Here is a 15,281-nt window from a genome sequence, read left to right as displayed (position 1 = left end):
GCCTCGCTGACATCAGCCTTGAAGTCGGCGATGGCAACCTCCTGTTTGCGACGGCTGTCGCGGAGGTCAGTGCACCAGGACCCATTCTGGTGCGCTGGCTGGAGCCTGGACCAAAGGTTCTCTGGGAGTTTGGTCCGGACCAGGCCGGCCACGTCCCTATTGTGGAGGTTGTGGCAGATCTGCATCTCCCTAAGCCTCTGCCAAAATTCAGCGTTATTGTGCCGAGGCTTAAGGGCGGGGAGCCTGTCCAGAAGTTTCATGGTGTCGCCCGGGGTCAGGGAGACGTAGGTCATCGTAAGGTGGGGGTTATGAGCAAGGGTTGTGGCCCGTCCCCTCTCCCCTCCCCCGGAGGTATATTCAACTTTCACAGGGGCTGCAAGGGCATAGCCCGTGCGCGATTCCCGGGTGTCCGGAATGTCCGTGAGCCCCTTCCAGTCCCACGTGGGGGACTGCGGGGCACTGGGCACATCGGATAAGGTCGGTAAAACCATACGGGCAGCAAGCGCCTGGGCTTCTAGGTGCTCTGCGGGCTGCTTTTTCTTGTCTTGGACATAGGCTTGCTGGCAAGGTTCAGCTTTAACGTGTGCCTGTAGCACCAGGACGCAAGCTTTCTCGTACCTATCTTTCCTCTGGCGGGCCCACCACTCGCGCTGTACATCAAGCGGGTTAGCGGGTCGCCAGCCTGAGCGAAGCATAGCCTTAATAACTTTTTTATTCTTGTTGGCTATAAAACGGGTAAGGGAACCATCCGGTCCTCAATCTAGGTCTTAAGCCATGCTTCCACCCCTGGTAGGGGCGCAGCGGGTGTAACTTGACAGAAGCTAAACTACAGTAAAGCTAGCAGGTGTGCTACGGGATGTCGCTAGCACTAAACTTATTAATCTCCCAGTCGGGGAGCCCACTCCCTGTTAGTTGAACCCTAACCCCGCAGGTCAACCTGGGCAGGGGTGGGGATAGTTACAGACGGGGTGCGTGTCGATTCCTAAGTGTGTGACCCCGGGTTACCGTGAGTCTCTCTCTCACCGCCTGACATTCAGCGGCCGTGTGTATCCCGCGAACACTGGGCGTGAATCAGGGGCCCGAGTGCAAGGGGGGTTTGTGAACCAGGGGCCCGAGTGCAAGGGGGGGGGGGGTGCTGTGAACTCAGACCTAACCGCGCCTGATCCTGAAGAGGCCAACACCTCGGGACCGCGAAGTCAATCGGCAGAGTGCGTAACCATCGCTTGGCCCAGTGGCTCCGCGTCTCGGGCTGGTTTGGAGGACTTCCCTTCTTGTAGCGCGTAGACCTCCCAGCCTCTACCGCATAAGCAAGGAAGATGCTAAAACCGGGCTCAACGTACAATGGGGTCCCCTATCTCCCACTGCAGAGGTCAACCAGGAAGGCTTGTTTAGTCGGTTTTTAAACAGCGGGGAGGGGGGTCAATCTGTCGGGGTCTCGGACCTAAAGACGTCGGTCCAAGGATAGTCCATCAGTCACAGTAGCACATTAACAATAAACGACAATAATAATAATCACGCACACATTTACTAGTGTTCAGTGACCCCAATCGCCCACCCACGAAGGATCACTCACTCACACACACTTTTAAAGAGTACTCTACCGTTACACGACTGCCGGACTCACTCTGTTCACAGGTTCAGATAACGGCCGGCAGTGAAGTCCCTTGCGGGGCACTGGGAGACTTATACGCGAGAAGTAAAAGAGTAAAGATACTCACCCAGCGCCGTCGCAGGGATCCAGCAGCCGTCGTTAACCAGGACGAAACCCCCAATTGTTAGCGCGGATGAAATGGTATCAGTCCGAGCCCAGAGTGCGGTTCAACAATCGGTAACGTTTATTGATACAGTAACACCGGCGCAGACCAAACGAGGTCCGAATCTCGGCTGTTCTGCTGTTCCCGCGCACTGCTACACATTATATACCTTTCTTTGTTAGGATGTGAGGATTTTGAGTATGAATGGGATGATAGGTCCCCATCATCGCTGGAGTAGGTGCAAATGGTGGGTTTCCTGCCGTCCCAGGAGAGTTGCAGTGTACACATAATAGGGTGCAAATTGGATTATGTAAACAGGTCCGGGTACTATCTGCTTGTCTCTCTCTGTGAGGGCTGGAGGCTAGCACCCCACTTTGTTCCCTTGGGGTGCTGGTGTGTATTAGTCTGTTCGTTCCTGTCTGGTGGATGCCTGTCCTTTGTGTCAGGATGGTTCTGTATTGATGAATATGGGTGTGTTTCAGTCAGTCTCGTGATTTGATTAGGAAATTGGATCAGACTACTCTACACCAACATTGTCAGTGCAGTCTCAATCAATGGGTGGGAATCAGATAGCTTCCCTGTAAGATCTGGAGTCAGGCAGGGATGCCCCCTCTCACCCGCCTTGTTTGTGTGTTGCATAGAGCCATTTACCGAATCCATCAGGAAGGATGCGAGCCTGAGAGGGGTAACTATTCCTGGCAGCGGGGACCTACAGGTTAAAGCCTCCCTGTACATGGATGACGTCGCTGTTTTCTGCTCGGATCCACTGTCCGTGCACAGACTCACGTGCATCTGTGACCAGTTCGAACGGGCCTCGGGGGCCAAGGTAAACCGAGGCAAGAGCGAGGCCATGCTCTTCGGGAACTGGGCCGACCAATCCTCTATCCCCTTCACCGTCAGGACTGACCACCTGAAGGTGCCGGGTATTTGGTTCGGGGGGGCTGGGGCGTGCGCCAAGACCTGGGCGGAGTGGATCAGAAAAATGAGACAGAAACTAGGCAGATGGGGGCAACGGTCACTCTCCATCGCGGGAAAAAACCTGGTCATCAGGTGTGAGGTACTCTCAGTATTACTATATGTGGCACAGGTCTGGCCTATCCCCAGGACCTGTGCCGCCGCAGTCACCCGGGCCATCTTCCAATTCATTTGGAGATCAAAGATGGACCGGGTCCGAAGAGATTCAATGTACAAAGACCGGTGCAATGGGGGAAAAAAACACGCCCAATGCCACCCTCACCCTGATGGCCACCTTTGTGTGTGGCTGCATCAAGCTGTGCGTGGATCCCTGGTACGCAAACACCAAGTGTCACTACGTACTGAGGTTCTACCTGTCCCCGGTGTTGTGAAGGATGGGCCTGGCCTCGCTGCCGCGGAACGCTCCGAGTAGTTGGACCGTTCCGTATCACCTGTCCTTCGTGGAGAAATTTATGAGGAAAAACACCTTTGACCACAAGTCCATCAGGAAGTGGTCAGCACGTAGTGTCCTTGAGACCCTTCGGGAAAAGGAGAGGGCGGATCCTGTCGAGCGGTTCCCTGAGCAGACTGTCAAAGCCATTTGGCAGAATGCCTCATCGCCAGAACTTTCCAACAAGCACCAAGACATGGCTTGGCTGGTGGTGAGAAGGGCTCTGCCTGTGAGATCCTTTATGCACGCCCGGACTCTCTGCCGCACCGCACGCTGCCCTCGAAGTTGCTGCGGTGGGGACGAGACTGTCACACACCTCCTTCTGGAATTTGCCTATGCAGAGGAAGTCTGGAGAGGAATGCAGTGGTGTTTGTCGAGGTTCGTCCCGAGCAGCGCCGTGACGCGGGACTCCATGCTCTACGGTCTGTTCCCCAGGACTCACACCGAGACGAACATTAACTGCGCCTGGAGGATCATCAACTCGGTGAAGGATGCTCTCTGGGCGGTGCGAAACCTGTTGATCTTCCAGCTGAAGGAGTTGACCCCAACTGAGTGTTGCAGACTGGCACATTCCAAGGTCCAAGACTACTTGTTGAGGGATGCACTGAAGCTTGGGGCAGCTGCCGCCAAGGCGCGGTGGGGAAAGACCACCGTGTAAGATCGGCCTGCCTAAAGAAGAACGGGGGCCCATGCGGACGTTTTTTTGGGCTCTGCTGATGCCTCAGCTAAATATATGCATAAGATTGAGAAATGCACAGACCTGTATAAATGATAAATTTGAATCTGTGTTTGTAAATGTGGACATACCTACCTTCTGCATAAAAACAGACTTTTTTTCTCAGTAACATCAGTCCCTGAGGAAGCGTCACTGGATCGAAAATGCGAACTGATTTCTTTTCACAGATGCTGCCTGATCTGCTGAGCATTTCCAGTATCTTCTGGTTGTTGTGTGAGATTTACAGCATCCGAAGTTCTTTTGGTTCTAATTTACCCGGAGTATCTAATTCAGGTCCAGCAGACTGAAACAGTGTTTATCAACCTTCCCAGTCCACACTAACTCCATCTCTCCCCCAGTATCTGCTGTCTCTCCCACTCCTTCACATTCAGTCCCCCCTCACACAGTGACACTGCGCCTGCAAAGCTGATGGTCATGTGTTGGCCTGCTGGACCCACCCCTCATTCACTCCCATTGGCTGGAGGATCATGCCAACTCTCCTATTGGTCTGAAGCTGTGTCAATCAGCCAGGCCCCATTGTGACCTGAGTGGTGGGATCCTCCCAGGTGCATCAGAGGCTGAGGGGTGACCTCATAGAGGTTTATAAAACCATGAGGGGCCTGGGTAGGATAAATAGACAAGGTCATTTCCCTGGGGTCGGGGAGTATAGAATGAGAGGGCATAGGTTTAAGATGAGAGGGGAAGAATTTAAAATGGATCGGAGGGGCAATTTTATTCCCCACTGAGGTTGGTACGTGTATGGAATCTTCTGTCGGGAAGTGGAGGATGTTAGTACAATTAAACCATTTGGCATCTGGATGGGTATATGAATAGGAAGGGTGTAGAGTGATGTATGCCAAGTGTTGGCAAATGGGTCTAGATTAGGTTGGGATATCTGGTCAGCATGGACCTGTTTAACCAAAGGGTTATTTTCACGCTGTACATCTCTACGGCTCTGCCCTGTGATGAGCTTCGTCATTCACAGTGAATGGGTCAGTATCACAGAACACAGGGACTGGAGGCTATTCAGCCCATTGGAGCTGTACTCTCTCCCTCTGGAGATGGTGCCAGTCAGTCCCAACTCACCTCCCATTTGGACATAGCCCTCCAAATCCTTCCTTAAAAAAGTTAAATTTCAAATTTGTTTTGACAATAACTACTGAATCTGCATCCAGCTGTCGGTCAAACTGTTCCAGATGCTCAGAACTTAGTGAGTAAAATAATCTTCACATTTTTAACCTGTATTATTTGCCAGTTACCTGAAAATAGTTACTAAAAATTGTGATGTTAAAAATTTCTCACTCTGTCTCTCTGTAAATGAAATACCCTGGAAACAAATCAACTCCTGGTCGAAATCACTGCTTAACCTTCTCAGCTCCAAGGAGAATTATCTGACCTTCTGCTAACTCTCCATAAAAGAGAAACCTATCTTAATTTTAATTTATTAGTTCCATAGAGATGTACCGCACAGAAACAGACCCTTCAGTCCAACTTGTCCATGCCGACCAGATATCCTAAAGTAATCTCGGCCCATATGCCAGCCCTTGACCCATAGCCTTCTAAACCTTTCCCAATCACATATCCAATGAGATGCCTTTTATATATTGTAACTGTACCAGCCTCCACACTTTCTCTGGCAGTTCATTCCATACACGTACCACGTTCAGCTTGAAACTTTGCCCCGAATATCCCTTTTCAATCTTTCCCTCACGCCTGTGCTTTCTAGATTTGGACTCACCTAAACAGGAATAAGACCCTGGCTGTTGACCCTATCCATGTCCCTCACGATTTTAATCAACCTCTATGGTCACTTCTCAGCATCCGATTCTCCAGTGAAAACAGCCTGAGTCTATTCAGCCTCTCCCTATAGCTCAATCCCTCAACCCTGGCAACATCTTTGCATCTTTTCTGAATCCTTTCAAGTTTCACAATATCATTCCGATAACAGGGAGACCAGGACTGAAAGCAGAATTCCAGAAGTGGCTGAATCAATGTCCTGTACAACCGCAAAATGACGCCACAACTCCTGTACTCAATGCACAGACCAATAAAGGCAAGTACACCAAACACTTTCTTCACTACCCTGCCTATCTATGATTCCACTTTCAAGGAACTATGAACCTGCACTCCAAGATCTCTTTGTTCAGCAACACTCCCCAGGACCTTCCCATTAAGTGTAGAAGTCCTGCCCTGATTTGCTTTTCCAAAATGCAGAACCTCACATATATCTAAATTAAACTGCATCTGCCACTCCTCAGCCCATTTGATCGGAGTCTCATTGTACTCTCGGGTAACTTTGCTGTCCACTGCACCTCCAATTTTGGTGTCTATTGTAAACCTACTAACCATAGCTCCTATATTCACATAGAAATCATTTATATAAATGGCAAAAAGCAGTGGACCCAGTACCCAGCCTGACAGCATATTGCTCATCACAGGCTTCCAGTCCAAAAAGCATCCTGCACTATGACACTGACTGCTCAGCAAGGTTAGAGCTCATGGCATACAGGGAGAACTAGCCATTTGGATACAGAACTGGCTCTTCAGACTGGAGGCCTGTGACGAGTGGAATGGTGCAAGGACCACTGCTGGATACACTACCTTTCGTCATTTATATCAATGACTTGGATGTGAACATCGGAGGTATAGTTAGTGAGATGACACCAAAACTGGAGGGGGAGTGGACAGTGAAAAAGATTACCTCAGAGTACAATGGGATCTTGATCAGATTGGTGAATGGCTGAGGAGTGGTATTTTGGAAACTCAAATCTTAGCAGGACCTATACACTGAATGGTAAGGTCCTGGTGAGTGTTCCTGAACAAAGAGACCTTGGAGTGCAGGCAGATAGGATAGTGAAGGCGGCATTTGGTATGCTTTCCTTTAATGGACAAAGTATTGAGTACAGGAGTTGTGAGGTCATGTTGTGGCTGTACAGGACATTGGTTAGGCCACTTTTGGAACGTTGTGTACAAATCTGGTCTCCTTCCTATTGGAAGGATGTTGTGAAACTTGAAAGGGTTCAGGAAAGATTTACAAGAACGTTTCCAGGGTTGGAGGAGTTGAGCTAGGCTGGGGGTTGAATAGAGGTTGAATAGATTGGGGCTGTTTTCCCTGCAGCGTCGGAGGCTGAGAAGTGATCTTATCTATGTGTATAAAAACATGAGGTGGATGGATAGGATAAATAGACAAAGTCTTTTCCCCGGCGTGGGGGATCCCAGCACTAGAGGGCATAGGTTTATGGTATGAGGGGAAAGACTTTAAAGAGACTTGAGAGGCAACATTTTCACACAGAGGGTGGTACGTGTATGGAATAAGCTGTCAGAGGAAGTGGTGGAGGCCATTACGATTGCAACATTTAAAAGGCATCTTCATGTGTATATGAATAGGAAGGATATGGGCCGGGTGCTGACAGGGGGGACTAGATTGCATTGGGATATCTGATCAGCACGTACTGGTTGGACCGACGGGTCTCTGTTTCTGTGCTGTCCAACTATGACTCTTTGATCTTCCAGCCAATTCCGTATCCAAACAGCTAGTTTGCCAGAATTCTATGGTATTGAACCTGCTAACCAGTGTGTTATGTGAAACCTTGTGTCTTTCTCAAGTCCAAGTTAATGATTTCTATGCACAAAGCCATGCTGACTCTCCCTAATCATTTCTTGCTTTTCCAATGACATGTAAATCCTGTCCCTGAGAATCCCTTCCAACAACTTCTCTGCCACTGACTTCAGGCTCACCGGTCTATAGTTCCCTGGCTTTTCCTTACCACCTTTCTCAAATAATGGCACCCATCTTCCAGCACCTCACCTGTGGTGATCGATGATACAAATATCGCAGCGAGAGGCCCAGCAAAAGCTTCCCTAATTTCCTACAAGGTTCTGGGATACACCTGATCAGATTCCAGGGATTTATCCACCTTTATGCATTTCAAGACATCCAGTACCACCTCCTCTATAATATGTACACTTGCCAAGTTATCACTATTTATTTCTCCAACATCTCTATCTTTCATATCCCCTTTCTGACATGAAATACTTACAGAATCTCTCCCACCTCCTGCTGTTCCATAGACAGTCTTGTTGATCTTTGAGGGTCGCTATTCTCTGCCTAGTTATTCTTTTGTCTTTAGTGTATTTGTAGAATCTCTTTGGATTCTCCTTAAACCTATTTCCCAAAGCTATCTCATGTCCCCTTTTCTGCCTCCTGGTTTCCCATGAGTATACTCCTACTGCCCTTATAGTCCTCTAGGGACTCACTCCAACCCAGTGGTCTGTACCTGCCATATCCTTTCTTAAATTTCTTGACCAGAGCCTCAATTTCTCAGGTCATGCAGCATTCTCGATGCCTCCCAGCCTTGGCCTTAACGGGAACATACTATCTGTGTACTCTCATTGTCGCAGGCCTATGGAGGCAATGGCAGATGAGGACAGAGAAACAATCATTATCAGTAAAGAGGTCGGGTTGGGAAAGGGAACAACTCATCCTTATCTCTATAATTCCTCTCTAGCCTCAGAACTATCACTATCTCTGGTATCAAAAACATCTCAATCTATGCAACATCCTCCAATCTCAACACCCTCTCTATCTTTAATCTTGTCCACCCTCACAAATCTCTGTGATGTGCCTTTCTTTCATTCCAACCTTCAAGATAACCCATTTTTATTTCAGATTCCTGCACCCAGAGCTCCACAGTGTCCCATTTAACCTCTGTCACATTTTCCTCCAAAAACCATTAATCAATCACGTATCATCTATTCTAATATCACCTTCTCTGACCTGGTTTCTATTGTGGCTTGTCATATTCCTATATTATGCATCTGTGGTGACAGAAAAAGATGTTGTGGTCCATCGGGTTTATGCTGTAAAGAAATCTCCCATCTAACTATTTTAATCCCATTTTCCAGCACTGAGCCCATAGACCTGTCAGCCTTGGCATTGCAAGTGTGTTCCTAAATATATCTGAAATGCCATCGGGATTTCTGTCTCTCACTCATTTCCAGACAGTGAGGTTTAGTGCAACTGTTACTCTATGCTATCCCCCACAGGGTTCAGAGCAGCTGGGTCTGTGCGAACCACAGATCGCCCACACATTGGGAAGGATGACAGGGTCCCTGAGAGAGGGCACAGGAGATTTACCAGGATGGTTCAAGGAATGGGGGATTTTAGTTGCAGAATTTGTGGGGCTGTTTTAACATTAATTACTCATGTGACATGTGTGTTGCGAATACACATCAAGAATAACAATCCACAATTAATGGACTAAGATCTACTTTCTTCCTTAAAGGCATTCTTGAAAAACTGCTTATTTGGCAATGGTTGTGGTCACTGGACACAATATTCTCCATCTGTAGCTTTATGTCAAAACTTCTCAATAATATTTTTGTGAAATTAAAACTATGATGATTTGTACAGATATCTTCTACTCTTCAATATCACTGAGTGAATAATCTGTAATGTCTCTTACCCAACCACGTTGGAGGCGCACCTTCACCATACAAATTGCAGCAGTACAAGGAAGTCAAATATCACCCTCTCCACAGGCAACAAGGCTTTGGCATTGATCACTGGTTTCTGTGGAAGGAGAAATACACAGTTGATGTTTCATGGAGTGCAATATGAATTACAGGGAATGAAAACGGTGCAGAACTTGACTGTCAGAAACTGAAGGAAAATGCACTCGCTTATTGGAAAAATGAATTCTTGACTGTCAAAGATATTGTGGAAAAAATAACCTGATAATGGAACAGCATACGGTCAGGAACCGGCAGCAGTGGACAATTCATTTACATTCCTGAAGAAGGGCTTATGCCCAAAACGTTGATACTCCTGCTCCTCGGATGCTGCCTGGCCTGCTGTGTTTTTCCAGCTCTACATTTTTCAATTCATTTACAAAACAGCTGTGAAAGTAATAGTAAAATACTATACAGAGCAAAACTACACCCATGAGAGACTGAGGAAGCTAGATAAGGAACAAGTGGACAGAGAACCCAGCGGTGAATCAGAGCAGAGTTCACTTTTATGATCCCACAGTCAAAGATGTCGAGCACAGAAACAGACTTCTTCGGTCCAACCTATGCCAACCAGATATCCTAACCTAATCTACCTAAATTAAATCCTTTTTGCCACTCCTCAGCCCATTGGCCCATCTGATCAATATCCCACTGTACTCTGAGATAACCTTCTTCATTGCCCACAATACCTCCAATTTTGGTGTCACCTGCAAGCTTATTAATTATACGGCCTCTATTCACATCCAAATCATTTAAAAGAATGATGAAACAAATCCAGAAAAAAGTCCATTTCTCTGGGTTTGAATGTGCTCTGTGTAAATCCTGCACTATGACTCTTTTTACCAGGGAAGGCTGTACATACATCCCTCTGAACTTTGCCCCCTACAAAGCTGGCGGCCGCGCACGTGTCCAGTGAATCGTTGCCCCGAATAAAGATGGCGGCGCTCACTCGGGCCGATTACTCAACGAGGCATATTCCCGTTTGCTGCAAAAACTGGACTGTAAGGTTCAAAGTTGTATCTTCCGATGTGTACCAAATGATTGTAAAACCTCTCAGCCCATACCAACACCATTTCCCTCCCGCTTCCTGCTGTTTATTTCTTTCCTTACCGACATCCCCAACATTTGCGCCCACCGCGAGGATGATCACGTGGTCTAGTCTAGTCCCGCCCCCATTCACTGATTGGCCGGAGGACCAACTGCCGCCAAGTCCTCCAGGTCCGCCCCTGCCTTTCCATTGGTCCGCCGCTGACATCAATCACTTCTTCAATCCAACCTGTCGATGCCAACCAGATATTCAAACCTAATCTATGTAAATTAAATCCTATCTGTCTGTCCTCAGCCCATTGGCCCATCTGATCAATATCCCATTGTATTCTGAGATAACCTTCTTCATTGTCCACAATACCAACTGTTGGCTGGAGCTTGCGCACTGCTTCGTGGCTTTTGTTGCTGTTTCTCAGTTACAAGAGTGAGGGACAAAGTTAAAAATCACACAACCACCTGATGAAGGACCAGCAAAGTAGTGCTTCCAAATAAACCTGTTGGACTATAACCTGGTGTTCTGTGAATTTTAATTTTGTCCATCCGAATCCAACACCAGCATCTACAAGTCACGAGTGAGGGAGGAATGCATAACATAAGAACAAAAGATCTTGGAAAAGGAGAAGGCCGTCCTGCGCTTCGAGCCTGCTCTACCATTTGATAAGATTATGGCTGATCATTTTGTGGATGCAGAACCATTTACCCACGTTCTCACCATATTCCTTAATTAGTTATTTCCTTTTAAAAAAAAACTAAGCTTTAAAAACGTTCATTGAACTAGCATCAACTACTTCCCTGGGCAATGCACTCCATCGAGGTCAAGACATTCCTTCTCAATTCACTCCTAAATTTGCTGCCTCTAATCTTATGCTGATGCCCTCTTGTCCTGGCTTCATCTGCCAGTGGAAACATCCTCTCTACTTCTATTTTATGCATTCCATTCATTATTTTATATATTTCCCATTCTTCTGAATTCCAATGAATATAATCCCAATCTACTCCGTCTCTGTTAAGCCGAACCCCTCACCTCCGGAATCAACATAGTTAATCTCCTCTGCACCCCCTCTAGTGCCAGTACATCCTTGAGCACGTAAGGAGGTAAAAACTGCATGCAGTACTCCAGGTGTGGCCTCACCAGCACCCATTATAGCGAGAACATAACCTCTGCTTTTAAACACAATCCCTTCAGCAATGAAGGACAAAATTCCATTTGCCTTCTGAATTGATTGTTACACCTGGTGACCCACCCTCCTGCAGAAGAATATTCAGGTGCCTCTGCATAGCAAATAATGTAACTTTTTTTAAAATTCAAGTAATCATCTTTTTATTAATGTTACTCCAACCAAAGAGTATGACTTTACATTTATAAAAATAATATTCCACTTACCAAACCATTGCCCACTAACTCAATGTATCTATGTTCCTCTGCAAGGTTTCCCAGTCCTCTGCACACTTTCTCCTGCTACTCATCTTAGTCTCATATGCAAACTTTGACACCTGACATGTGGTCCCCAACTCCAAATCATCTGTATCAATTCTAAATAATTGCAGTCCCAACACTGATCCTAGAGGCACACTACTAGTTACTGATTGCCAGCCAGAATAAGGCTTATTTATCCCCACTCTTTGCTTCCTGTTAGTCAACCAAATCTTCTATCCATGCTAATACTCTATCCCATGCACCCTTATATAATGCAACAGCCACTTGCATGGCACCTTGTTGAAGGCCTTTTGGAAATCAAGGTACACCGCGTCCACTGGGTCCCCGTTGTCCACCTTGCTTGAAATGTCTTCTTAGAATTCCAAACGATTTGTCAAGCATGACCAGCCCTTCATGAATCCATGCTCTGTCTGCCCAATGGGACAATTTCTATCGAGATTCCCTGCTATTTCTTCCCTGATAATAGATCAACGCATCTTTCCAACTGCAGAGAATAAGGTAACTGGCGTAGAATTCCCTATCTTTTGTCCACCGCCTTTTCTTACAGTCCTTCCTTTTCACTGAAATATGCCTTTGCTGAGCACTTCCTAAAATGTCTTTGAAAATCTTTCACTGCTCATCAACTGTCCCACCATAAAATCTTTGTTTTCAGTCTACTTTATCCAGGTTCTCCCTCATTCTATTTTCCCCGTGTTCAAACACAGGACCAAGATATTAAATTTTATCTTCACACTTTCCAGATGTACTCTAAATTCAACCATACAGTGATCACTTCTTCCAAGAGGATCCCTAATTCTGAGGTCATTAATTATTCCTGTCTCATTGCACGGGGGCCAGATCTTGGATACCTTGCTCCTTGTCGGTTACATTTCATACTGTTCAAAAAACTATCATGGATACACTTAATGAACTCCTCAAGGCGACCCTGACAGAGCTGGGTTGACCAATCTACATGTAGATTAAAATCACCCATGATAATAGCCGTACCATTTTTACAGGCATTAGTTATTTCTTTGTTTATTGTCCATCCCAATGTGATGTTATTATTTAGCCTACACACTGTGCCTATCAGTGACTTTCTTGTTAGAATTTTGAAAGCATCATTCCTGTTTCTCCTAATGTACAGCAATAACAACAACTACTTGCTTTATATGGAATCTTTCACAACAGCAAATCTCCTAAGGTGCTTCATGGATGATCAAAACATTGATTGAGGAGAATGATTTTAAAATACATCGTAACGGAGGAGAGAGAAGGTTAGGGAGGGTATTCCACAGACTTCTGCCCTTGACAGCTCCAATTGTGGAGTGATGCAGGTGGGGTGGGTTGAAAAGGGAACGTGCAAAGGTGACATGGAGGAGCATAGGCAGTGCATAAGGTCTTAAGGATAGAGGAGGTTCCAGACTAAGTCTGTCTGTCATAGACAGTATGGCTGCCTCATGGAATTTGAAGCACCGTAATGGGCCCATGCATGTCATGTTAGTCAAGGATAGTATAACGGTGGCTGAGAGAACATTTGATGAGGACTTGTCTACTGAATTAGTGTGGGCTGAGGTTAGAAACAAGAGAGGGGAGGTCACACTGCTTGGATTTTTTATAGGCCACCACAGAGTTCCAGGAAGGGGGAAGAGAGGATTAGCAAAATTACTCTGGGTAGGAGTGAAAGTAACATGGTGGTCATTATGGGGGACTTTAACTTCCCCAACATTGACTGGAAATTCTATAATTCTAGTACGTCGGATGGATCAGTTTTTGTCCAATGTGTATAGGAGGGTTTCCTGACACAGTATGTCAAAGGGCCGACAAGAGGGGAGGCCACATTGGATCTGGTGCTTGGTCATGAACCGGACTAGGTGTTTGATTTAGTTGTAGGTGAGCACTTTGGAGAGAGTGATCATAATTCAGTTATGTTTAGTTTGGCGATGAAAAGGGATAGGTACATGCCACAGGTGAAGACTTATCGATGGGGCAGTGGCAATTATAATGCGATTCAGCAAGAATTAGGATGCATAGGATGGAGTAGTGAAATGCAGTGGATGCAGACAATGGAAATGTGGAGCTGGTTTAAGGAACAGACATTGCGTGTCCTTGATAGGTATGTCCCTGTCAGGCAGGGAGGAAGTGATAAGGTAAGGAAACTGTGGTTTACCACAGAAATTGCATCTCTTGTTAAGAAGAAGTAGGAGGCTTATGTTTTGATGAGGCAAATGGTACAGATGAGGCGATGGAGACTTACAGATCAGATAGGAAGGATTTAAAGAGGGTTAAGAAGAACAAAGAGAGGACACGAGCAGTCTTTAGCGAATAGAATAAAGGAGAACCCTTCAGCTTTCTATAGGTATGTGAGGAACAAAGGATAGGGTAGGAATCGGGCCAATCAAAGACAGAAGTGGCAAGTTGAGTGTGGACACTGGAAATTGGAGAAGTGCGAAATGAATATTTCTCATTCGTTTTCACTCAGGAAAATTAGAATATTGTAGATAATAATGAGGTAGAAGATGTTAGACTAGAAAGAATAGAGGTTAGTTTCGAACAGGTGTTATCAATTCTAGAAGGATTGAATGTAGACAAGTCCCCTGGGCTAGATGGGATTTATCCGTAGATTGTCTGGGAAGCTAGGGAGAAGATTATCAAAGCCAAAGTCTTTGCTTTGAGCTGTCATTGCCTACAAGTTCAGTACCAGAGGACTGGATGATTGCAAATGTTATGCCCTTGATCAAGAAGGGAAGTAGAGATGACCCAGGTAATTACATACCAGTGACCCTTAGTTCTGTTGTAGGAAATGTTTTGGAAAGGATTATAAGAGACACTATTTGTAATCATCTGGCAAACAACAATATGATTTCAAATCGTCAATATGGTTTTGTCAAGGGCAGGTCGTGTCTCACAAATCTCATTGAGTTTTTTGAGATGGTGACCAAGCATATAGATGAAGGTAGGGCAGTTGACGTGGTATACATGGACTTCAGTAAAGCCTTTAATAAGGTTCCACATGGTAGGCTGTTAGAGAAAATGCAGTGACATGGAATTGAGTGTGATTTAGCAGTTTGGATTAGAAACTGGTTTTCTGAAAGGCGGCAGCGAGTGGTGGATGATGGAAAATAATCAGCCTCCAGTGCGGTTATTAGTGGTGTGCCACAAGGGTCTGTTTTGGGATCACTGCTGTTTGTCATTTTTATAAAGGTGTTAGACGCAGGCATAGGGGATGGATTAGTAAATTTGCAGACGACACCAAAGTCAGTGTGGAGTAGTGGACAGTGTGGAAGAATGTTACAGGTTGCAGGAGGACTTTGATAAACTGCAGAATTGGGCTGAATGTAGCAAATGGAGTTCAATGCAGCTAAATGTAAGGTGATGCACTTTGTGAAGGATAACAGGAAGGCAGAGTACTGGGTCAATGGAAAGATTCTT

General features: G+C 46.1%; 1 long non-coding RNA gene across 1 annotated transcript in view; it reads right to left on the bottom strand.

Moving 5' to 3' along the window:
- Positions 1-9,361: 9,361 nt before the first annotated feature.
- The window catches only part of LOC140458568 (uncharacterized), a 127,051-nt gene continuing 121,131 nt past the window's right edge, over positions 9,362-15,281 (bottom strand). The window contains exon 3 of the long non-coding RNA XR_011953566.1: positions 9,362-9,446. This is a non-coding gene — a long non-coding RNA (uncharacterized lncRNA). The remainder of the gene's footprint in view (positions 9,447-15,281) is intronic.

Source organism: Chiloscyllium punctatum, chromosome 33 (genome assembly GCF_047496795.1).
Source record: "Chiloscyllium punctatum isolate Juve2018m chromosome 33, sChiPun1.3, whole genome shotgun sequence".
In the NCBI taxonomy this organism is placed as follows: Eukaryota; Metazoa; Chordata; class Chondrichthyes; order Orectolobiformes; family Hemiscylliidae; genus Chiloscyllium; species Chiloscyllium punctatum.
Note: the sequence above shows the minus strand (reverse complement) of the source record. Positions and strands in the feature narration are given on the sequence as shown.